Source organism: Asparagus officinalis, chromosome 7, assembly GCF_001876935.1.
Source record: "Asparagus officinalis chromosome 7, Aspof.V1, whole genome shotgun sequence".
NCBI classification, from domain to species: domain Eukaryota; kingdom Viridiplantae; phylum Streptophyta; class Magnoliopsida; order Asparagales; family Asparagaceae; genus Asparagus; species Asparagus officinalis.
The window spans coordinates 30,380,187-30,406,077 of NC_033800.1; the positions used below are offsets into that span (position 1 = coordinate 30,380,187).

The window sequence follows — 25,891 nt, forward strand, 5'->3', positions numbered from 1 at the left end:
ATGACAGATTAACAGGTAATTAATTAGTAATTGGACCATTTGATCAGATCTGTTAGCTCGTTGGTCTTTTTTGCTGTTGGGGAGGTTAGTGAGGGGTTAAACCTCCTTAAGCCCTCTGTTAATCATTTTCCAATCAGAGGGCTAAATTAACAGATTGGTATAAACATAGTACCCAATAATCATATTAGTATTAAAATTTATCTCTGGCGACAACAATGCATTTAAACTTACACAATGAAATAAATAGACCTAAAAATAAATTTCCTAACCAACTTTTCCAGCGACCACTCATATAATCTATCACATGATGCTTCTGTGACATATTTATGATAACATGACAGCTGTAGTTAGCCTAATTCAAACCATTAGAGGGGTATATTTTTAAATTAATGTAAAAGTAAGGTGTTTTTAATTTGGAAGCTTCTTCTCCTTCTTGTATCAAATTAGGGTTCTCCATTGATTGAGAACATGGATTCCTTAAGCTCAAGCAATAAAGAACCACCAATTTGAAGGAAGAATGTCCCAAATTTTAAAAAAATCATCTTTTTTATCCTAATTTGAAAATTACTCCTTCTAATGGTTTGAATGAGGTCAACTACAATTGTCACGTCATCATAAATATGCCACCTAAGCACATGTGGCAGATTGCCTAAGTGGTCTTCGAAAAAATGGTTGGAAATTTTATTTTTGGACGTATTTGTCTTGTCGCGCAAGTCTAAATACTTTGTTATCGCCGGAGATAATTTTAATACTTTATTTTTTTAATACTTTATTGGTCGTGAGGTAGTTCTTTTAATGTCAATCTGGTAATTTAGCCCCAAATAGAGCTACAAGGTTGTAGGATCAGTGTTGATTGGGTGATGGATGTATATGGTGAAATGATGTAAGTATTTATGATAAAAATTTGTTTGACATTTTTGGTTTCTTCTTTCACCTACTTACATTTATGAAAACTTATTATATATTATTCTATAGAAAAAAGAACTACTATATATTATCATATTTGATTAATTTGTTTATCCATGTATGGTACGATGTTTGTACTTTGTCTCCCAAAAAAAAAACGTCTTGGATCCACCTCTGGTTACATATACGGCTAAAAAAGAGATCGTAAGAAAACCCTCACTTTTGTGATTAGTGGTAGGAGACCCTAGACGTAGTAACCAAGCCTTATAAAGACATACCTAGGCTAGAAGAAACCATAGGCAGATTAGCTAGAAGAAATCTTAGGCAGGTCCGCAAGCCAAAATCTTAGGCTGGTCGGCCAGTAGAAATCCTAGACGGTTGAGCCAGCAGGTCAGCCAGTAGCGACCCTAAGAGGGTCAGCCGGTAAAGTATAGTTATATCCAGACATCGCACATAAATTCACGTATTTGTGAATTTGGAGTCGAAAGCGTCTAGATAGTATCATCCTAGAGGACTTGGGGATGAAGCGAACATCGATGATTGAGAAGCCGAGTCACCAAGAATTAGGGAAACATGCATTTTGATTTGCATGTTTCCATTGGTAAGCTCAATCCTTCGGATTCATTGTGTATTTACTCGCTGTGTTCGGATCTCGTTGCAAGATATCGATTCATCCATTAGGATTACGGTTATAATCAAAATTTTGTTTTGAATGCATACGAAATAGGTTTAAGTTTGCATTTGAACGAGTAGTTTTCTTGTGTTATTTGTGGCAAGGGAGAATTTATACCTCCTATGTTGGCTCCTTCGGATTGTAATAAAGTTCTGCAGCAAGTAAACAGATACTAGATAAGCTTTTGTTTAGATTGCCAATAAGGATGCAACTTTCCTGAAAATGTTAGTTTCATTATTATTATTTTATTTTATTTTTTATGCCAAATACAGAAATCCAGGAATCTTGTGTTGGGAATTTAACGCCTAAATCCCTAATGCAACAGAAACGCGGAATAGAAAAAGTACACCAAGATTTACGAGGTTCGGCAACTGCCTACGTCCTCGGGAGCCACACAGTCAATTTCTTATTAATCAAACAAGAAATTACAAATCAAGAGTAGATCCCAAACTGAGATCTCTCAAATGAACACTGTAGCTACAGTGTTAATAATTAAAGAGAATAATCCCTTTCAAATCTCTCTCTCTCTCTCTCTCTCTAAATCCTTTCTTAATCTCCCCTCAAGATTCTGTTGAGAGCTGGAGATAAAAACCAAAATCGCTGCTGCGATTTCAAGGTTGGAGAAGAGGAACGCTGCTGCGTTATTGTGCTGCCGCTAGAGAAAGATTAGGGGAGAAGAAAAAGCACAAACCCTAGGGCATCGGGGTTTGCTTTTATAGGCGAACATGACAGGCTGGCGACAGCCTGTCACCAGCCACGCGAGCGCACAAGCTCGAAAACGGCGAGGGTCGGATCCAAACGCGAGGGTCGGTGTCCCAAACGCGAGGGTCGGATCCAAAAACGCCAAGGTCGCGTTGCCCACACGCCGAGGTCGGGAATCGCCAAAATTCGAGCTCGCCTGCTCGAGCTTAACCTGGAGCTTTCGTCGTCGACTTTGCCTAAGTCGACGCCCACGCTCGCCTGCGTGGTTCTCAAGCTCGTCGGAGCTTCCCCGGAGCTCCTCGTCGGAATTGAGGTTTGATCTACACCCCATTCTAACAATCTCCCACTTGGAGATCAAACCGCCGTCAACAGGCTATCTCATCAAGCTCCTCTCCTGTGTGGCTCCGCCCTCATCATCTATGCATGAAGGCCAACTGAAGTTGCGCACAACTCCAGTTTCTGAACGGTCACCGTCTTTGTTAACATGTCTGATGGATTCTTACTTCCTGGAATCTTTTCCAGATTCAACACGTCATCTTCCAACAGGGATATGATGAAGTGATACCGAAGCCCAATATGCTTCGTTCTAGAATGAAATGCTGAATTCTTCGCCAAGTGTATCGCACTCTGGCTATCACTGTGTAAAACATTCTTCTCCTGTTTGAATCCCAGCTCTGTCAATAAGCCCTGAAGCCATATCATCTCTTTACTGGCTTCAGTCACTGCAACATACTCAGCTTCTGTAGTGGATAAGGTAACGATCCTCTGTACCTGTGACATCCAACTAACATCTGTAGTTCCGACGGTGAATACATAGCTGGTGGTGCTTCTTCGGTGATCAACTTCACCGCCGAAGTCTGCATCTATGTACCCTTGCACTTCCACCTCTCCCTTACTCGGATGAACAGTAATGTTCTCGGATGAACAGTAACGAAATTTTTTTTCGGATGAACAGTAAAGTTTTTTTCGGATGAACAGTAACTGAAAAATCGGCGGTGAACAGTAAACTTTTGGGAATTTTTTTGGATTTTTCTTTGCTTTTTCCTTCAATTTTTTCCAATTCTGGATCTGTTTTGAAAAGAAAAATCAAAGGTTTTTTGGGTTTGTCGGCGGCGGTTTCAATTTGAAACCCTAAGGGTTGTGCTCACAGGCTTGGCGTCGCCCATGTTGAATCTCTGCAAAACACGGTTGATGTACTCCGTCTGAGATAACTGCAAGAGACCTCTCTTCTTATCTCTCGTGATTTGCATTCCAAGGATCTTCTTCGCTGGACCCAAGTCCTTCATGTCAAACTCCTTTGACAGCTGCTGCTTCAAACTCTTGATATCATTCATATCTGCTCCTGCAACCAACATATCATCAACATACAGTAGTAGGATGATATAACTGGACTGATATATTTTGAAGTAGCAACAGTGGTCGGCGTTGCACTTCTGGAAACCTTCCTTATGCATAAAGCCGTCAAACTTTCTGTACCACTATCTTGGGGCTTGTTTCAGGCAATACAAACTCTTCTTGAGTCTGCACACCAAGTTCTTCTTCTTTTCTTCTGAGAAACCTTCTGACTGATGCATGTATATCTCCTCTTCTAGATCTCCGTGAAGAAACGCCGTCTTCACGTCTAACTGCTCGAGATGAAGATCTTCAATTGCTACAATACTCATCACGGTTCTGATAGTATTTAGCTTCACCACGGGAGCAAAAATATCGGTGTAGTCAATTCCTTCCTTCTGCTGGAAACCTTTGATAACTAGCCGGGCTTTATATCTTCTGGAACCATCCTGCTCCTCTTTCACCCGGTACACCTATTTGTTGTGGAGTGCCTTCTTACCCGTGAGCAACTCAGCTAGTTCCCACGTCTGGTTTGATATGAGAGACTTCATCTCATCTTTCATGGCAAGCTCCCACTTGCTCGCATCTCCACACTGACAAGCTTCATCATAGCTTTCAGGCTCCCCACCATCTGTCAACAACAGATAGTTCATGTATCTCCTATTGGGTACAAGAGGACGAGAAGATCTTCTTAATATCGGAGCTGGTGCGTCGGGCTTCTGCGCACCATCTTGTCTAATAGGCTCTTCTAGCTGAGGACCTTCTGCATTGGGTTCTCCGAGAGGTTACTCGGGATATCATCTGCATCTACAAATATTGACTCGCTCTCTGAGTCATCTGTCTTGTGCATGTCCTTGACATCACCTTCTCGTTGAATATCACATCTCTGCTACGGATCACTTTCTTATTTTCGTTTTCCCAAATGCGGTAGCCGAACTCATCTTCACCATAGCCGATGAAAGTGCATTTCTTTGACTTGGGATCAAGTTTATTCCTGCCTTGATCACTAATATGCACGTAAGCTACACAACCGAAAACTTTAAGATGTGAGAGTTTTATCTCATTTCCGCACCATACCTCCTCTGGTATTCTGTGCTCTAATGGAACCGATGGACCTCGGTTGATCAAGTAAGCTGCTGTGTTGACCGCTTCTGCCCAGAACTACTTCGGTAGGCCTGACTGTACCCGAATGCTTCTGGCTCTCTCTGTCAACGTTCGGTTCATCCGCTCAGCTACACCATTTTGCTGAGGTGTACCGGGCACGGTTCTCTCCATTCTGATCCCATGCTCATAGCAGAACTTCTTGAATCCGGTATCTTCATACTCACCGCCATTGTCGGTCCTGAGCTTCTTTATTCTCAGACCGGTCTCATTCTCGACCATAGCTTTCCATCTCCTGAAAGCCTCAAATACTTCTGACTTATGCTTCAGAAAGTAGACCCACACTTTCTGAGAATGATCATCGATAAAAGTCACGAAGTAGTGTTTTCCACCAATGGACGCGGTGGTTGTTGGTCCCCACACATCTGAGTGAACGAGCTCTAGCTTCTCTTTCCTGGGGGTTCTGCCACTTGTCTGAAAGCTGACTCTCTTCTGCTTTCCAAGTATACATTCTTCACACATATCCATCTCCACTGACTTCAGTCCTGGGAGTTTTCCCTTCGTGTGCATGATTTTCATCCCCTTTTCACTCATATGACCGAGTCTCTGATGCCATAACTTTGAAGTCTCATTGCCTGCTGCAACTGAGATCAAACAACGTGCACCTGCTGTCATATACAGGGTACCAGTCTTCTTGCCTCGGGCAATCGTCATTGCGCCCTTTGAGATCTTCCAATCACCTCCATGGAAGGTTGTGGTGTATCCTTCGCCAGCCAACTGGCCTACGGATATTAAATTCTTTCTCAGGTCGGGAATATGCCTGACATCCTTCAGCTCCCATACTGACCCGTTCAACTTAATTTTCACCACACATTTGCCCACAATATCATATGGTTGATCATCACCAAGATATACGTATCCAAGATTTTCGGGAACATACTTCTCGAAGAATTCTTTCTGAAGGGTAGCATGGAACGACGCTCCTGAATCTAACACCCAAGATTCCTCCTTGCTCTCCAAAGAACATATCAATGCGTCGTCTCCTCCTGAAGTGGAAGTGACATTCACCTCTGCCTTCGCCTCCTTCTCTTTCTGTGCACTCTTGCACTGATTCTTGTAATGCCCGGTCTTTCCACAATTCCAACACTCGATAGCCTTCGAGCTGTTGCTTGGATTCCTTGACTTGGATCTCCTGTCTTTTGATCTACCCCTGAAGTTTGATTTGCCTCGTACGTTCCCTCTGGTTGAATTTCTACCTCTTGACTCTGTATGCAATACTGAAGAGGTTGTAGCTTCACTCGTCTCTCTCCGTCGGATCTCCTCACTGAGAACCAAATCACGAACGTCGTCGAACTTTCTCTCCGTCGGATCTCCTCACTGAGAACCAAATCACGAACGTCGTCGAACTTTAACTTTTTGTTTCCCAACGAGCTACTCACTGTCGTGACTGTAGCGTTCCAACTCTCTAGTAGGGAAGACAAAAGTATCAACGCCTGAACTTCCTCATCAAACTCAATCTCAACTGAACTCAATTGGGTTGTAACCGTATTAAGTTCATTGAGGTGTTGTGCTACTGACGCGTCTTCCGCTATTTTCAGATTGAATAATCGCCGCATCAAATGAACTTTGTTCGCGGCTGATGGCTTCTCATACATGTTTGAGAGTGCTGCCATAAGACCCGTCGTGGTCTTCTCCTTCGCTATGTTGAACGTAACATTGCGAGTCAACGTCAATCTGGTAACTCCGAGGGCTTGTCTATCTAGAAGGTTCCACTCATCTGCCTTCATAGAATCCGGCTTCTTCCCAGATAGTGGTTGATACAGATTTTTCTGATACAAATAATCCTCTATCTGTATTTTCTAGAATCTGAAATCTGTTCCATCAAATTTCTCAAGTCTCATTTTTCCTTCATCTGCGGTCATGGCTCCCACTTGAATCTGACTTCCTCTAGATCGTTTCACGCTCTGACCGGTTGTTGGGAATTTAACGCCTAAATCCCTAATGCAACAGAAACGAAGAATAGAAAAAGTACACCAAGATTTACGAGGTTCGGCAACTGCCTACGTCCTCGGGAGCCACACAATCAATTTCTTATTAATCAAACAAGAAATTACAAATCAAGAGCAGATCCCAAACTGAGATCTCTCAAATAAACACTGTAGCTACAGTGTTAATAATTAAAGAGAATAATCCCTTTCAAATCTCTCTCTCTCTCTCTCTCTCTCTCTAAATCCTTTCTTAATCTCCCCTCAAGATTCTGTTGAGAGCTAGAGATGAAAACCAAAATCGCTGCTACGATTTCAAGGTTGGAGAAGAGGAACGCTGCTGCGTTATTGTGCCGCCGCCAGAGAAAGATTAGGGGAGAAGAAAAAGCACAAACCCTAGGGCATCGGGGTTTGCTTTTATAGGCGAACATGACAGGCTGGCGACAGCAGAGCACTGAACAAGACTACTATAATTATGAGTTCTTAACCTTGAACAATATAACAAAAGAAACAAGAATTACCACCTTTAAGCACTCCTTTGATACAAATTCCTTCAGTCGGAAAATCAGTAGAAAAATATTCAGACAAATCATCTGTAATAGACCTATGCATAAGATTAACAAAAACGAGAAGAAAAAGACTCAAGCTACACATGGACAGCAGAGCCATTAACCAAATCTCCATTTTCAAACTAGTAACAATTAAAAGTGCTTAACCTTAATGCTTTGTTTGGGAGTTTACTAAGATAAGGGACGGAAAGTTAAATAATGGAAAGGCAAGATAGGGAAGGAGAGTGAAAAGATAAAATGTTGTTTGGGAGTTTAGTAAAGAGAATGTAAGTAACTTTGTTTTACCTTGTTTGGGAGTTCTAATATAGAGGAGGGAAGTGAAGTGAATATATATAAAGTTACATAAAATACCCTTACAAATTATACTACTACTACTACTATTATTATTATTATTTAGTTTACTATAAAATAATATGATGATGATGACGACAACAATGATGATATTTGACATTATTATAATTTTTCAAGTTCATTACATCATGCTCAATATATAAACTTACAAAAATTGATCAAAACAATATACACTATAGAATTTTTAGGAAAAATGTAGCACATAATACCAACGAGTTTATGAAAATAGTTTAACACGAATATATATATATATGATCACAATATAACATGAACTTGTCAAAATAACATGAGCTAATATAAAATAATTGAAAAAACACTATAGAGTTATCACATTTCCAATATATAAAGTTTACAAATAACAAATATTCTGTACATAATTTTATAAAAGTCGACCACCAATTTCCAACTAAGTTTCGGCATAAACACCCTAAAGTTAGCAAAGACAAATATGCAATTGCCATACATAAGCAAAAATCAAAGACAAGTTTGTGATTGTCAACCCATAACCAAACGACATTCAACAAAAGTTAAGATAATTTAGAAAATAGAAACATAAATCATGAGTAACTGGAAGCTAATAATTGGCCGGTGGTGGCATAGATGTCGGATGCATCATTTTCATAAGAATGCCCTTGCGCCTCTCCAATGGACACCCAAGTAAACCTCTTAGATTCTCTGAAGAATTAAGTAGGAATAGATTTGCATCTTCAATTTGTTCATTCCCGATCCCCATTTTTAAGTAAAAAAATCTCAAATATCATCCATTTTCATAGTCATGTTTTCCTGTCCCTTGTTCAAATCAATCACACTTTCATGAATTGCCTCCGCTACTATCATCTCCATGACATCGTATATATTTTCAACACCAACATCATCTTAGAAAATTTTACATCAGTTTCCATTCCATCCTCTACCGCCCAAATTGAAGGGAGGAAAATGTGAGGAAATTTAACTTTTCATTCCATCTCTAACCCCTAAGAAAACTCCGAAACAAGGTGAAAATGAAATTTCACTTTAAAAAAAACCCCATCCAAACACAGTGTAAGCTTCCACACTCCCTTGAGAGCATCAAAAGCCACAAACTCAGCCTTTTGTTCTCCAGTCTTCTTCATCAACATCTTCTTAAACTTCTCCACCTTGATCCCATCTGTATAATGCTCTCAATACAATTGCTATTAAGAAGCGTCACCTCCGCTGGCTTGTTTAAGTCCCTCTGCAACTGGTGGTTTCATATTCTCATCTTTGTACACGATCACCTCTTGATCATTGAACTGGACAATAGACTTAGGGTTGAGGTTTCTCTCGTCAGTTTCTCCTTCGTCCTAGATAATTCCATAGCCATGTCGTCCAATAAAAAAGTCCTTTACATGGCAGAAAAATCCTGGCTCTTGTCGCTCCTTCACAGCTAGCTCAGGGATCTTGGTTCAGTATAATGCTTAGTGTTAGAAAGCTTGGGCATCAGCGTCTCAATATCATCTCGGTGCTCATAGACTTTAAACTTGATGTATAATGAATTAGTTAGCTTATGTAAATGCCCGTTGGAGACTGAATTCAGCTTCTTCTCTCTCATACAGGCGTTTCCTGGTGGATTTTCTGCATTAAAATGTCAAATCCAGAAGTCAGTGGCTTAAATCAGAACAAGGCAAAAGTACTCGATTGGAACAGAAGAGGGGGAAAAGGTTAGGCTTAGAATTATCTGTGACTTCAGACCATACGATTTTTTCACCAGCATTGGGTACCCAAATTCATTGTTATAAGCAATTTAGATCACATTGTTGTATCATTAAGTTTGAATATAACCATGTTAATCCTTCCTGATTGACTTTAGAATGGATCTGGTTTTAAGTTAACATCTAGTTTGTAGTTTCAAAATAATGGTTCCCTTCTGAAATCACACTCGACGCTTTGAATATTTTTATGCAGAAAAAATATATCTATCGTACTAGTGATCTATCTATAACCTATAACCAAAGAGAACTGTATGTTTCTACCATTTTCCTCAGATGGAATAGGCTGCTAACTCTTGATGGCCACTGTTCAGTTGAATGAATAACAAATGATCTTGGATTCTCCCTTGAGATGAAATGCAGATTAGCCAATGGTGATCCCTGTATTCCTTCATCCTCCATGAAGAACAGTACTTGTAATAAAATAAAATAAGAAATTGTAATTTATGCATAGTTCGTAGATTTTAACTCTTACAAAAATAGAGGTAGGTAAGTTTGGCCTAATTGTCAGATCATAGAGTGAACACTTTATATGTCAGATTAAAGAGTAAACACTTTATATGAAAATGTGTCACCTTGGAGACATGTGCCTTGGAGCTGATAAACTGGATATTCTTCTTGGCATCGGCTTCTCAGCAACCTGCTAGGCAGCAAAATCATACAAAGCTAACATAAGTTAGCAAGCTAATATAAGTTAGCATATGCACAAAATACATGAGAAATATGATGTATGTATGTATGAAGTATAGGCCTCATACTAGAAAGATTCTAACTAATAGAAGAGATACAGGCATGCTAGAAATTCCATACTGAACATGTTCAGAGCCTCTTTGATCAGATACCAATCGAAGTGGTGCTGGAAGTGTTCCCCAAGGATTGGAGGGGCCGTTACATAGAATAGACATATATAAAAAATAATGAACATAGAATTTTAGGCAAAATAATGTTCAGGTGCATGTAAGAACATATCACGTACAGGCGTGCAAGAAGACCCTTAGGTGCACTGGGGTTGCCACTCGAAGATACTATAGTAGCAACAAGAAATGTAAGATAAAAAAGAAAAACCTAAATTTTAGGTGGAGATGAACAGGGAAGAAAATAGAAACATATATAATTGAGAGTTACCTGGCTGTGTGGGATGTTAACCAGCCATCATTTTTGACCCCAGCAACCTTTGTTGACATTAGGGAATTCGGTGGCCGTTTTTTGCAAGACATCCGGATGATGCAACCAAGAGTGGTGTGAAGATATGATTGATATTCAATCAAATCTTCAAGTCGGAGATTGTTAACCAGCCATCATTTTTGACCCCAGCAACCTTTGTTGACATTAGGGAATTCGGTGGCCGTTTTTTGAGAAAATTGGAAAAGGTGATGGGTCCCACAAATATTTTATTATTAGTGGCGGGTCCCACTAATAATATTTTATTTGTGCATAGTATTTCTGAAACACTATAAATAGGGCCCTAAACTCTTAAGGAAATCTCATCCCAGAAACAACTCCTCTTATAGAAGAGTAAGAGAAAACAAAAAGAGAGTTTGTGAGAGTTCTTGGAGTGTATCTGATCAAGAGAGGGTGTTCTCTTGGATCAATTCTTTTGGGATATAAAAGAATTTAGCGTCGTCGTTGCACCGTGGAGTAGCTCCGAAGGAGTGAACCACGTATATCTGTGAGTACTCTGTGTTGAATTTTGTGCCTTTATTTTGTGATTAAGTCTCCATTCGAGGCGTTATTATTGGGGTGAATCCTAACAACTGGTATCAGAGCCTGACTTAGAGTATATATATCTGCTTATCGTATGCTCTGTGGCTGTCACTAAAAGTGGATCATCCACATCAGAAAATAAGTTAGATTAATATTTACTCTTTTAAGGCATTGGGCACTATTCACGTGTATGGTACTATTCACGTGTACGATACTATTCACGGATATGGTACTATTCACGAATACGATACTATTCACGAATATTGTACTATTCACGAATACGGAAAAAACGTAATCTTTCGCCATGGGATCTACAGTTGAAGACAATAGACTTCGAATTGAGAAGTTCAGCGGCCAAAATTTTAGGTATTGGAGGATGCAAATAGAAGACTATTTGTACCAGAAGGATCTCTTCCTACCCCTCCAAGGAGAGGCGGGGAAACCTGAGAAGATGGACGACGATAAGTGGAAGGTGCTCGATCGTAAAGCACTTGCCACAATCAGGCTCAACCTTCACCAGCATGTGACTTACAACGTCTCGCATGCGACCACCACCAAGGAGTTGATGGAGGCATTGGAGGCGCTGTATGAGAAACCGTCTGCTTCAAATAAGGTGTTCCTGATGAAGAAGCTATTCAACTTAAAGATGCAACAAGGAGCTCGTGTGGCGAACTTCTTGAACGAATTTCAGGCTGTTGTGCAACAGCTTGCTGCAGTGGATCTAAAGTTCGACAACGAGATCCAAGCTCTTCTGCTACTTTCTTGTCTACCAGATTCATGGGAGAATATGGTGATGACGGTGAGCAACGCCAATGGCAATGACAAGATGAAGCTCGACATAGTGATTGGGGCAATTCTGGATGAAGAATCTCGCCGTAAAGTCTCAGGAACTGAGGCCTCTAGCAGTGGGAGTGCTCTGCATGTCGAGGCACGAGGACGTGCACAGAAAAAGGGTAGGGGACAACGAGGCCAATCAAAATCCAGAGGGAAGTCTAAAGGGCCTAACCCGAATGGTTACGGTGAAGGGAAGTGCTTTAGATGCGGAAAAAAGGGCCACTTTGCACAGGACTGCAGAGTTACTGTTCTAGCATCAGCAGGGGATGATCGAGCTGACGGTGCAGCCAATCTCATGCACGAGACGGATTCGGATGCACTTCTCTTATCCCTGGAAGACAAAAGCGATGCGTGGGTCATCGACTCTGGCGTATCTTTCCATGCAACCTCACAACAAAAGCTGCTTTTATCGTTCGTGAAGAAAGACTTGGGGACTGTCTATCTTGGCGACGATCAACCTTGCAAGGTTTCCGGGAAGAGAAATTGTACCCTTAATATGGAGGGCGGGACCACCTTGACGCTGAATGATGTTCGGCATGTACCGGATCTCAGATGAAATCTTATATCAGTCGGGCAATTGACTGACTCCGGTTACAGAGTATCCTTCGAGCAGAGAAGTTGAAAGGTGTCCAAGGGTGCCTTGGTGGTGGCACACAGCAAACGCGAGGGGTCTCTCTACATCGTCAACGGAAAGATCGACCACTTGCTTACCGCAGGACTAGCATCATCATCATCATACGTCGACTGCATGACTTGGCATCGACGACTTGGCCACATGAGCGAGAAGGGGATGCAGATTATGGCCGCGGGAGAGAGGCTTCCGGGTCTGAACAAGATCGATCTGACTTTCTGTGAGGACTGCATCTTAGACAAACAAAAGAAGGTGAGCTTCAACAAGACCGGACCGGCTCCAAAACTGCAGAAATTGGAGTTGGTGCACACCGACGTGTGGGGACCTGCGCAAGTCCCATCTGTTGGTAACTCTCTTTACTTTGTCACTTTTATTGATGATGCTACGAGAAAATTGTGGGTGTTCTTGAAGCACAAGTCAGATGTATTCATCATCTTCAAGAAGTGGCTTGCATGTGTGGAGAACGAAACATGCAATAAGCTGAAGTGCCTAAAGTCTGATAATGGAGGCAAGTATTGCTGTCACGACCCCAATTTCCGAACCACAAAGGAATATTAGAGCCGGACTAAACCTGTGAAAAGTCCTCCAAAATATACATTCATTAAAAGAACACTAAAACAAATCTCTTCATTGAACTAAAACCAACAACAATTATTCTCTATAACCCCAAAAGTCAACTAAAGCCAATTAACTTGATAAAAAAATAAATATTCCTCAACTCCAAATAAATCTCAACCTAAAGAAAGAATCTCATTATTACAAACTCTCAATTCATCATCTAAACATTAAAGACTTTATTTAACCTTCGCCTAGAAGACAATAACAATCTCGAATTATTCTTTGCTTCGTTCTAAGAATTTGACAATCCTCAATTCCACCTAATCCCGAGTCTCTGAAAAGAATAGAAATAACACAATGAGTTCACAACTCAATAAGTGGATAAATTCATACATTAAACACTGGTTTTGCAAAACTAAAATATTACAACGAGAAATAAACAAAATATAAGAATGATATAGAATCATTAATGAACTCTAGTATTTGATACAAATATTTAAGAAAATTAGAAATCATGGAATAGAAATAAGCATGCTACGTCTCAATGCGGTCAACACTTCATACTCCGGTTGACTCGGTAAACCCCACAATTATTAAGCCCGTGGTTCCGGGACGGTGAGACCCAATTTGGGCTCTTAGCGCTAAAATAAAACCTCATAGAGGCACATTGAGTCCTGTTTTAATAGCTTGCTTATATCCGACATATACCGGTATATTGACTTGAGATGCATATGCTTTAACAATAAACAAAGTTCGTAAAGCTAATCACATTATACAAAAATGCCAAAGGCCAACCAATAGTGAAATAAATCAAACACATATGCATCTCAACCTACCACTATATGAAAAGACATAACTGATAAAGAAAATAAGCATAGGCTTATACCAAAATATCTATGAGCATCACAAAATCAACAAATCAACAAATGATATAGCAGTAAATCATACAAAGGAATATAATCCATCAGGAAACAAATCCACATATACTTACTATCATTTTGTAGGAAAAATACGCAATGCACAATGCATAAATTTACCACTTACATCAAGTCCGAAAGCTATCAAAATACTAGTCACGACGCCTCCTCGAAGCCACTTGAAACTCCTAAAGAGTAGATATAGTAAACATTAATACAACTATACTGAATAATATAACATATATTAAGCTCCATCCTATAAAACCATATTATATACTACTACTTTAGTACACTGGATGTTTCTTAGCTTTCCTCCTACAGAATAATAAATTATGCAATGACATAGAAATATGTACATGCAGGCTATCATAGTTGCTAATTTATTATTATTATTATTATTATTTAATATAAAGTAGGTGACCAAGGGATGCACTAGGCTCAAGACTTGTCCGTGGCCATGAGAACAAGGGCAGCTACCTAGTGTCAACATCATAAATAACAAGATCTAAAAAAAAACTCATAAAAATCGGATGCATAGCATTCATCCAAAAGAACAATACCTATTATATTTGTGTAAACAATCACCACTTATCCTCCTCCAATGCAGATCCTTTTCTTTTATTTCTGTGTGTGCGGCAGAAACCGACGGGAGGAAGAAGAGAGAGACCTAGGGTTTTTTTTTTCTGTTCTTTTCTTTTTGTGCGGCTAAACAGATGACGGAAAACAAGTAGGGTTTTGGGTATTTATAAAGGCCCTTTGTTTACTAATAAACCCTCTAACAAATTATGCACAAAAGTCCCTTTACTTTTCCATATACCTATATATACCATATATCTACATAGTCAATAACTTAGTATTATTACATACTACACCTCTTAACAGAAGTTTTGTCCTCAAAACTTGAACATACCTGAGTCTTCAAATAGATTAGGATATTTTTCCTTCATCTCATCTTCATGCTCCCAGGTAGCTTCCTCAGCTGAATGATTTTTCCATAAAACCTTCACTAGCTTAACAATTCTTGATCTCAAAGCTTGCTCCTTCCGGTCCAAAATTCTAACTGGATACTCTGAATATGTCAAATCTTCCCTGATCCCAAGGGGCTCATAATTCAATACATGACTCGGATCAAGTACACACTTCCTCAGCATTGATACATGGAAAACATTATGAATTTTAGCCAACTCTGGGGGCAATGCAATTTTGTATGCTACAGCTCCAACCCTCTCCAAAATCTCAAAAGGTCCAATATATCTTGGACTCAACTTGCCCTTTCTTCCAAATCTCAGCACTCCCTTAGTAGGTGATACTTTAAGGAAAATATGATTGCCGACTTCAAACTCTAACTTTCTTCTTCTATTATCAGCATAACTCTTCTGCCTGCTTTGAGCTATACGAAGCCTCTCACGTATCTGCTGAATCTTCTCAGTAGTAATCTGTACTATCTCAGGACCGAGCAACCTTCTTTCTCCTACCTGATCCCAACAAATAGGTGATCTACATCTCCTACCATACAGTGCTTCATAAGGGGACATATCAATACTGGAGTGATAGCTATTGTTATATGCAAACTCCACCAAAGGCAAATGTTTTTCCCAGCTACCCTTCAAATCCAAAACACAAGCACGAAGCATATCCTCCAATGTCTGTATAGTCCTCTCTGATTGCCCGTCCGTCTGCGGATGATAAGATGTACTAAAACTCAATTGTGTTCCCAGAGCATTATTCAGACCTTGCCAAAATCTAGAACGAAATCTCGAATCTCTATCTGATATAATAGTCACCGGTATCCCATGCAATCTCACAATCTCCTTAACATATAATTCAGCAAGCTTCTCAAGAGAATGAGTAGTTTTACAAGGCAAGAAATGAGCCGATTTAGTAAGTCGATCAACAATCACCCATATAGTATCATTACCATTCTGACTCCTAGGAAAACCAGTCACAAAATCCATTGTTACCTCCTCCCACTTCCACGCAGGAATTGGAAGAGGCTGAAGTAGTCCGCTAGGCTTCTGATGTTCAATCTTGACCTGTTGGCACACCAAGCACTTAGACACAAATTCTGCAATATCCCGCTTCATGTCATTCCACCAAAATATTTCTCGCAAATCTCTATACATCTTTGTAGATCCGGGATGAACTGTATACGCCGAACAGTGCGCCTCCTCTAGGACTTCTTTCTTCAACTCCGGATTATTAGGTACACATAAACGGTTTTTAAATCTCAAAGCTCCATCATGAACTACAAAATCATGTTGAAGTCCCTGTTCTACATCTGCTTTAATTTTTACAAGAACTGAATCATCACTTTGTGCAGCCACAAGCCTGTCAATCAAAGCAGGATGAATTTTAAGATGAGCAAACATCACTCCAGATCCTCGAAGTCGAATATCAATATCCAGTCTCCTCAAGTCCTCCAACATATGCTTCTGATTTGTGATCAAAGCAGCCACACTAGCATTGGACTTCCTACTCAAAGCATCAGCTACCACATTTGCCTTGCCGGGATGATAATGAATATTAAGATCATAATCTTTCATTAACTCCAACCATCGCCTTTGTCTCATATTTAACTCCTTAAGTGTGAAAATGTATTTAAGGCTCTTATGATCTGTGTAGATGTCACAAGTCTCCCCGTACAAATAATGTCGCCAAATCTTCAATGCAAAGATAACAGCAGCTAACTCTAAATCATGAGTTGGATAGTTCTTTTCATAAGGTTTAAGCTGTCTGGAGGCATATGCTACAACTTTCCCATTCTGCATAAGAACACAACCGAGGCCAATATGAGAAGCATCACTGTATATCACAAATCCACCTGATCCAGAAGGAATCGTGAGTATAGGTGCGGACACTAATCGATCCTTCAACTCCTGGTAGCTATGCTCACACTTCTCTGTCCACTGAAACTTGACCCCTTTCTGAGTCAATCGAGTCAAAGGTGCTGCAATGCGAGAAAATCCCTCGATAAACCTTCTATAGTAACCAGCCAATCCCAAAAAGCTTCGTATCTCGGTCACGGTGCTAGGTCTCTTCCAATCAACAATTGCTTCTATCTTTGAAGGATCAACCGACACCCCATCTTTAGAAATAACATGCCCCAAGAATGAGACACTCTCCAACCAGAATTCACACTTTTTCAACTTTGCATACAATTTATGCTCCAAAAGTAATTGCAAAATAGTTCTTAAGTGTTCTTCGTGTTCCTCCCGGCTTCTCGAGTAGATCAAAATATCATCAATAAAAACAACTACAAACTGGTCGAGATAAGACCTAAATACCCTATTCATCAAGTCCATAAAAGCAGCTGGAGCATTTGTCAATCCAAATGGCATCACCAAGAATTCATAGTGTCCATATCTTGTTCTAAATGCAGTCTTCGAAACATCTTCAGGCTTAATCTTGAGCTGGTGATAACCAGACCGAAGGTCAATCTTTGAGAACACCTGGGCTCCCTTCAACTGATCAAATAAATCATCAATCCGAGGCAAAGGATATTTATTCTTTACAGTCACCTTGTTCAATTCTCGGTAATCTATACAAAGTCTCATGCTCCCATCTTTCTTCTTCACAAAAAGTACTGGAGCACCCCAAGGAGATACACTCGGCCTGATGAAGCCCTTATCTAACAACTCCTGCAATTGAGTCTTCAACTCCCTCATCTCTACTGGTGCCATGCGATAAGGTGCTTTTGAGATCGGCCCTGTTCCTGGAATTAAATCAATAGCGAACTCAATCTCCCTGTCAGGTGGTAGCCCTGACAAGTCTTCAGGAAAAACATCAGGGTATTCTCGAACAATTGGAATTTCATCCAAAATGACATCCTTCTTCTCGGTACAAACTACACTAGCAAGAAAACCACGACAACCTTTTCTTAGAAGTCTACAGGCTTGCATAGCTGAAATAACACATGGAGGTACACTAACACTCGATCCCTCGAAACTAAACTCGGACTCCCCAGGAATTCTGAATGAAACTCGCTTCTGAAAACAATCTAGAGATGCATGATAAGTAGAAAGCCAATCCATGCCAAGAATAACATCAAAGTCATGAATATCAAGTAGCACAAGACTCGCAAGCAAGGTTCGATCTCCCACTATGACCTCACATCCCTTAAAGATGTGATTAGTGATCATACAATCACCGGATGGGGTGGAAACTGATAGTTCAGATTCTAAAAATTCTAGAGTTCTGCCCAACTTACTAGCAAAGCTATGAGATATAAATGAATGAGAAGAACCAGAATCAAACAACACATGTGCGAGCTGAGAGGAAATAACAGGTGCACCTGTAACAACAGAGTTAGATGCGAGAGCATCCTGCTTCGTCAAAGCAAATACTCTCCCTTGCGCCTTAGATTTCTGACCATCACCTGGTGTAGGCTTCGCTTTCTGATCATCAGTCTTGGGTCCCTTCTTAATTGGACAGTCCTTCGCAATATGCCCCTGCCTACCACACTCATAGCAGCCTCGAAATAAAGGACAATAACAGCCTTTGTGATTATTACCACACTTATAACATTGTCCATCATGCCTCTGAATAGAAGGACCTGGTCTCTGCACAAACTGGCCCGATCTCTGTACTGGAGCTCCTGACCCTCGAAATGCTGGCTTCTTAAAAGGCTTAAAAGTTGACTTATCTTTCTGATTATTCTCATCCCTGTTCCGCTTCTTCTGGTCCCAGCTTTTGTTTGGTTCATCTGTAATCTTTTCTCCCTTACTTGCTTTTTCAGCCCTTTTTGCTCGCTCCACTGCCTCCTCAAAAGTCTTTGACATAACTACTATAACCTTTTGATGAATTTCTGGCCTCAGTCCATTCTCAAACATCTCTATCTTATCAAATTCTTCTGCAACTAGCTCAGGTGCATATCGAGATAACTCATTAAACTTAGCTTCATATTCTTCCACTGTCATGTCATCCTGCTGCAATTCCATAAGCTCCCTCTTCTTGCGAGATCGAACATACAAGGGAAAATATTTCTCCCTAAATAATTTAACAAATCTGCTCCAAGGAACATCCTCCCCCTCAAGTGATAAACTAGCCTCCTTAGTTTCCCACCAGATCTCTGCCTCTCCTTCTAGCATAAATGTAGCATAAATAACTTTTTGTTCCTCTGAACATCCCAAGGCTCTGAAGTATTTCTCTATTTTCTTCAGCCATTCCTGTGCTGCTGTTGGATCAGAACCTCCTTGAAAAGATGGTGGAGACATCTTCTTAAATTTTTCAAAATCACTGCCAATAGGCTTAGTCTTCTTCTGTGTATTTAATGCTTCGCTCAGCTTCTCAGTTGCCTCTGACTGCTTTTCAAGGATCTCCATTTGCCTCTCCATGAAACCACTCTGCATCTCAATAAAACTGGCGAGTCCTTCAACACCCCACTGAGCTCCAGCAATCCCTCTCGTGGTCCTAGCAGTACGGGTAGCCATACCCCCACGAGTTCTGGGTCCTGATCTTCCCCTGACATTCCCATCAGGAGCCTCATTTGTAACATTAGGGGTCTCGATGTTTTGTCGACCTGCATCATCATTTCCACCAACCCTAGTCCGGGGACGCCTACTTGATTGGGGTATATTCGAAGGTAGCGCAACCCCCGCATTAGCATCAAGTCTAGGAGAAGAGCGCCTCGCTGCAACACTAGAACCTCTCTTACCACGAGCCATCTATCAGAAACAAATATATTTAGTACAAAATATTCATCATATTAATTATTATTAAATCAATTCATAACATATTCATCACAAGCATAAGTAATCAAATAATATTTTTCATGAAATACATACACTAGTCATACCTTAAACTACCCAGACTAAAGTCTTTTACCTTTAAGAAAACAAAACTAAAGAGATTACATGATCCATGATTCTAAGCTTATATACTCCTATACCCGAAATTTTATCTGATAATGTTCATATGTCCTCGACCATACTTCAAAATAAATTATTATATTCCATCATTATATTTCATCATCATTAATATTTCCTCTAACTCTAACTAGGACCTACAGCCTAGGCTCTGATACCATTCTGTCACGACCCCAATTTCCGAACCACAAAGGAATATTAGAGCCGGACTAAACCTGTGAAAAGTCCTCCAAAATATACATTCATTAAAAGAACACTAAAACAAATCTCTTCATTGAACTAAAACCAACAACAATTATTCTCTATAACCCCAAAAGTCAACTAAAGCCAATTAACTTGATAAAAAAATAAATATTCCTCAACTCCAAATAAATCTCAACCTAAAGAAAGAATCTCATTATTACAAACTCTCAATTCATCATCTAAACATTAAAGACTTTATTTAACCGTCACCTAGAAGACAATAACAATCTCGAATTATTCTTTGCTTCGTTCTAAGAATTTGACAATCCTCAATTCCACCTAATCCCGAGTCTCTGAAAAGAATGAAAAATAACACAATGAGTTCACAACTCAATAAGTGGATAAATTCATACATTAAACACTGGTTTTGCAAAACTAAAATAAAGTTACTGGGAAAACAAAATACTAAAATAGTAAAAATTCATAATGCAACATTTTAAAATATATAAATAAAATGGAAATAAGCAGGTCATGTCTCAATGCGGTCAACACTTCGATACTCCGGTTGACTTGGCAAACCCCACTGTTATAAAGCCCGTGGTAGGGACGATGAGACCCAAACTTGGGCTCTTAGCGCTAAAATAGAAACCTCATAGAGGCACATTGAGCCCTGTTTTAATAACTTGCTTATATCCGACATATACCGGTATATTGACTTGAGATGCATATGCTTTAACAATAAACAAAGTTCGTAAAGCTAATCACATTATACAAAAATGCCAAAGGCCAACCAATAGTGAAATAAATCAAACACATATGCATCTCAACCTACCACTATATGAAAATCATAAAAAGTTGATAAAGAAAATAAGCATAGGCTTATACTAATTAATCACATGCATTTATCCAATCAACAAGTAGTATGCGAGCAACCATATAGAAGGGTAAAATCCATCAGAACAAACTTACATATAGTCAATATAATTTTATACGAAAAATACGCAGCGAATAATGTACAAATTCACCACTTACTCAAATCCGAAAGACTATCAGAATACCAATCACGACACCTCCTCGAAGTCACTTGGGATTCCTATATAATATATACAAATAACCATCAATATAGACATCCTACCAAATACTAATGACATATAATAATCTCTGTACATCTATGACATATAATAATCTCTGTACATTAATAGTTTACTTAACTCTACTAGCTTTTCTTTTAAAGACCATATCTTGCAACTTTGCTGCAGTAAAAGACGTGGTAGTTCATGGCAAAGAAGATCAACAAGAAGAGTCTGTAGGTATTTTCCTTTTTTTTATAAATTTATTTTCATAATCATGGTTTAAAATCATTATAACTATTTTTTTGCTCACAGGCTAATACAAAAGCTGAAAACTATTGCTCATGCTTTCTCCTACCGCCTGACATTATTGTTGATATACTATCAAGATTACCAGCAAAGTCTATAACCACTTGACCCAAATAAATTAATATAATGAATGGTTAGATCAATGTGCAAACTTCTGCATAAACATATTCCTAAAGATAGTATAACAAGATATACCTTGCTTGATGATCAAACACCTGTCGCCTTCCCCCTTAAGATGATTCTTTTCTCTTATAGAAAGACGAGACCTTAGGGTTTTTTTTTTTTTTTTGTGCGGCTAAACAGATGACGGAAAACAAGTAGGGTTTTGGGTATTTATAAAGGCCCTTTGTTTACTAATAAACCCTCTAACAAATTATGCACAAAAGTCCCTTTACTTTTCCATATACCTATATATACCATATATCTACATAGTCAATAACTTAGTATTATTACAATTGCAGCCAGGAGTTCGAGAACTTCTGTTCGTCCCGTGGGATTCGGAGACTGAAGACCGTCCCAGGCACACCTCAGCACAACGGAGTGGCGGAGCGCATGAATCGCACTATCTTGGAGCGCACCAGAAGTATGAGGATCCACTCCGGATTGCCCAAGAGCTTTTGGGCTGAAGCTGTCAATACTGTTGCATACTTGATCAACCGCGGGCCATCCGCGGCTCTCAATTATGGGATACCTGAAGAGGCTTGGACCGGAAAGAAGCTGAAGCTAGAGCACTTACGAGTATTTGGTTGTGACGCTTATGTCATGACCAATCCTGCAGACCGGTCAAAGCTTGATCCAAAGTCAAAGAAGCTCTCTTTCATCGGCTATGAAGGAGATGAGTATGGGTACCGTTTCTGAGATCACGATGCGCGCAAGGTGGTGCGCAGTCGTGACGTCGTATTCCATGAGAATGCGGTGTACAAGACCAAAGAGGTGAGTGGGAGTCAGCTATCTCCCCCTCTTTTCCCAGATATTGCTGACAGTGAGGACGACGGTGAGATACCAATCAGCATAGAAGACGGAGACCAAGAGAACGTGCGGGATGCACAGCAGCAGGATCCAGCAGAGTTGCCGATCGCAATTCGCAAAGCTCCAAGAAATCCAAGGGTGCCAGAGAGGTACTTTTCCACCATGAATTACCTTCTCCTGACTGACAATGGTGTACGAGGCCAGATATTACACAAGGAGTGGGAGTTGTGAGCCGCTTCATGAGCAATCCAGGAAAGCAACACTGAGGTGCGGTCAAGTGGCTTTTACGCTACTTGAGATGCTCGTCCGACCGTTGTCTTGAGTATGACGGGACAGATTTGCAGTTAGAGGGCTTTTGTGATGCAGACTATGCCGGGGACATAGACTCGAGAAGGAGTACGAGCGGCTACATCTTCATCTTGGGTGGTGGAGCGATAAGTTGGAGATCCAAGTTACAGGATACTGTGGCTTTGTCGACAACCGAAGCCGAGTACGTGTCTGCAGCAGAGGCAGCAAAGGAGTTGCTATGGTTGAAGGCTTTTCTTCTCTAGCTTGGAGTAAGCTTTGAGAAATATTTCATCCATTGTGACAGTCAGAGTGTCATTCACTTGTCAGAGAACGACGCATTCCATGCTCGGACCAAGCATGTTGACGTGAAGCACCATGCCATACGGAGATGACAAAGTAGGAACGAGTTCAAGCTTGTGAAGATTGATACGTGGTACAATCTAGTCGATATGCTGACCAAGTCAGTTCCGCTCGAGAAGGTGAGGCTGTGTGCAGCCTCATATGGCCTTTGTTGAGAATGTTGATGACCGTGCAAGACGCCAAAGATACAAGACATCCGGATGATGCAACCAAGAGTGGTGTGAAGATATGATCGACATTCAATCAAATCTTCAAGTGGGAGATTGTCAGGCGCCTAACCTTACTAATAATATTTTATTTGTGCATAGTGTTTCTCAAACACTATAAATAGGGCCCTAAACTCTTAAGGAAATCTCATCCCAGAAACAACTCCTCTTATAGAAGAGTAAGAGAAAACAAAGAGAGAGTTTGTGAGAGTTCTTGGAGTGTATCTGATCAAGAGAGGGTGTTCTCTTGGATCAATTCTTTTGGGATATAAAAGAATTTGGCGTCGTCGTTGCACCGTGGAGTAGCTCCGAAGGAGTGAACCACGTATATCTGTGAGTACTCTATGTTGAATTTTGTGCCTTTATTTTGTGATTAAGTCTCCGTTCGAGGCGTTATTATTAGGGTGAATCCTAACATGGGACTAACCTGGTATCTGAGCCGGGGTAGCTACTTGAGAAGCAGGTGAAGTAAAAGGCTGTCAAATATAACCAACAAGCTAGTTCTTACGAAATCATAATTTGCTAGTATCTATGTGAATAATTGGCAACAAGTAAAGATTTTCATGACTTACAGTTGTTTGAGCAATGTATGGAGTTGAAGATGTAGTGAATGGTGTGGAGGTAGTAGAAACCGCCGTCAAAGTTGAAGGGGTTGAGGTAAAAGTGCTAGGTGGTGTACTGAATTGTGAGCTTTGAGGCGCTACTATAGATTGAAAAAGTAGACATTGCCCGCACAATGGATGAAGTTGAAGGTGTATTGAATGGTGCGGCGTTTAAAACCCCATTCGAAGTTGAAGAGGTTGAGCTAAAAGAGCTAGATGATGTAGTGAACTGTGAGCTTTGAGGCGCTACGAAAGATTGAAAAAGTGGAGCTGTTGCCTGCACAAAGTATGGAGTTGAAGACGTATCGAATGGCGAGAAGGTGGTCAAAACCCCATTCGAAGTTGAAGAGATTGAGCTAAAAGAGCTAGGCATTATAAAGAATGGTAAGCATGAAACTGAATTGCTCAAGGAAATAAAGCCAGTAGCGAACGGGGTAAGTGTTGGCTTTTCTGAAAGGAATTGCTTCCTTTGGAGAAGGAAAACTAGGAATTTGGTTGGACAATGAATTAGAACTGGTCTGTGCAAAAGGATTAGTTCTGGTCAGTTCTGAAGTTGAGAATGTATGTTTGAAATTGAAAGATGTATTTGCACCGTTCTGTTGAAATGGGGAGAAAGCAGGGGTTTGGTTCGACAATATATTAGAACTGGTCTGTGCTAAAGGATTACTGGTTTGTCCTGAAGTTTGAGAATTTAGATGTGAAGTTGAATGATGGATTTTCATTGTTCTCCGCAAATGATGAGAATCTAGATGTTTGGTTGAAGATGAAGTAGAACTGGTTAGCAAAAAAGCATTACCTTTCTCTGGCGAGGGAAAACTACCAGTAGTTCCATGTTGTCCAGCAGAATTTGGGCCTCCTGACATTGATAATTCAATAAAAATTTAGAAAATCAGTCAAACTGTAATAACAAGGAAAAAAACAGTTATCGTTGAAGATGCGCCAAACGAAGTCAAAACCATGGTTTCCTACCTTTATCTCCGCATTGGTAGTCCAACCATCTAAGCTCCTCATGACTCTTATCTATGTACACAGGCATCATAGATATTGACTGCAGATAAATATTAGGCTGTTTATTGTCTAATCTTCAGTAAGTGTTGATGTATGCTTCGCCATCCTACCACCCCCTTGTTGAACACCAAATGTGAAATTTGTTGTTTGAGAACCTGCAAAAATAAAATATTTACAAATAGTCTTACTTTTAGTTACGAAAGGTAAATGCTTTTATAAAAGGCCCTAGTGAAAGAAAAAAAACTCACCATAGGTGGAGTTCTGGATGCCAAAGTCTCATGACGTAGTTCCAAATCTTTTACTACCAAAAGATGGTGTAGATGAACCAAACGAAGTCGACGATCCAGCTAAAGTAGGGCCAGTCATCGTAAATGATGGAGAAGTTGAAGTTCCAAAGAGAGAGGTACTTTGTGCACCGAAAGCTGGTGTACTTGTCGAAAACCCAAATGATGTTCCAGATGTACCAAATAATGAAGTTGTTGTAGACCCAAATGCTGAAGTATGTAGGATCTGAAATAGATACACTTGAACACTAGAGGAGGGGTGAATAGTGTTCTTTTAAAATTATTACAAAGTAGATAATAAATTGCAAAGAAAAATGGCAATCTCAGAAATTTGCAAACACAAACACAAGGATTTTATACTGGTTCCACCAAACCGGTGTACATCCAGTCCCCAAGCAAATCCCGCTTGAGAGTTTTCACTATGATTTTGAATAAACTTACAAAATCAAACGCAAACCTGACCAATTTGTAAGTCCCTGCAAATTGTAACACCAATTGACAAACTCCTTGCCAATTTGAACACCAATCTCTAACCCAAGAGATTAACCCTCTCACAACCGAGAGAAAACTTGTTGAAGAAGAACACAATGATCCTATAAGCCTTGAATGTGTAATAATGTGCAGCAGTGGCTTAGGATTCTTTTAATCTCTGTAAAATTGCCTAATTGATTTGTTTTTGATGAAAGTATATAGGCAATTTCAGAAACTCTTCTTTTTCAGAAAATCAGAATGTTTTTCACTTGGAAAATTGCTCAAGA

At 40.0% G+C, this 25,891-nt stretch overlaps 2 long non-coding RNA genes across 2 annotated transcripts; both read right to left on the reverse strand.

Annotated features, from left to right (window-relative positions):
* On the reverse strand, window positions 13,230-14,684 carry LOC109848298. Its single transcript, XR_002248762.1, has 3 exons — window positions 14,551-14,684; window positions 14,118-14,178; window positions 13,230-13,407 (listed from the first exon to the last, which is right to left on the reverse strand). It is a non-coding gene; the product is annotated as an uncharacterized LOC109848298 (long non-coding RNA).
* Window positions 20,106-25,406, reverse strand: LOC109848297. Its single transcript, XR_002248761.1, has 5 exons — window positions 25,098-25,406; window positions 24,811-25,004; window positions 24,638-24,697; window positions 21,070-21,130; window positions 20,106-20,390 (listed from the first exon to the last, which is right to left on the reverse strand). It is a non-coding gene; the product is annotated as an uncharacterized LOC109848297 (long non-coding RNA).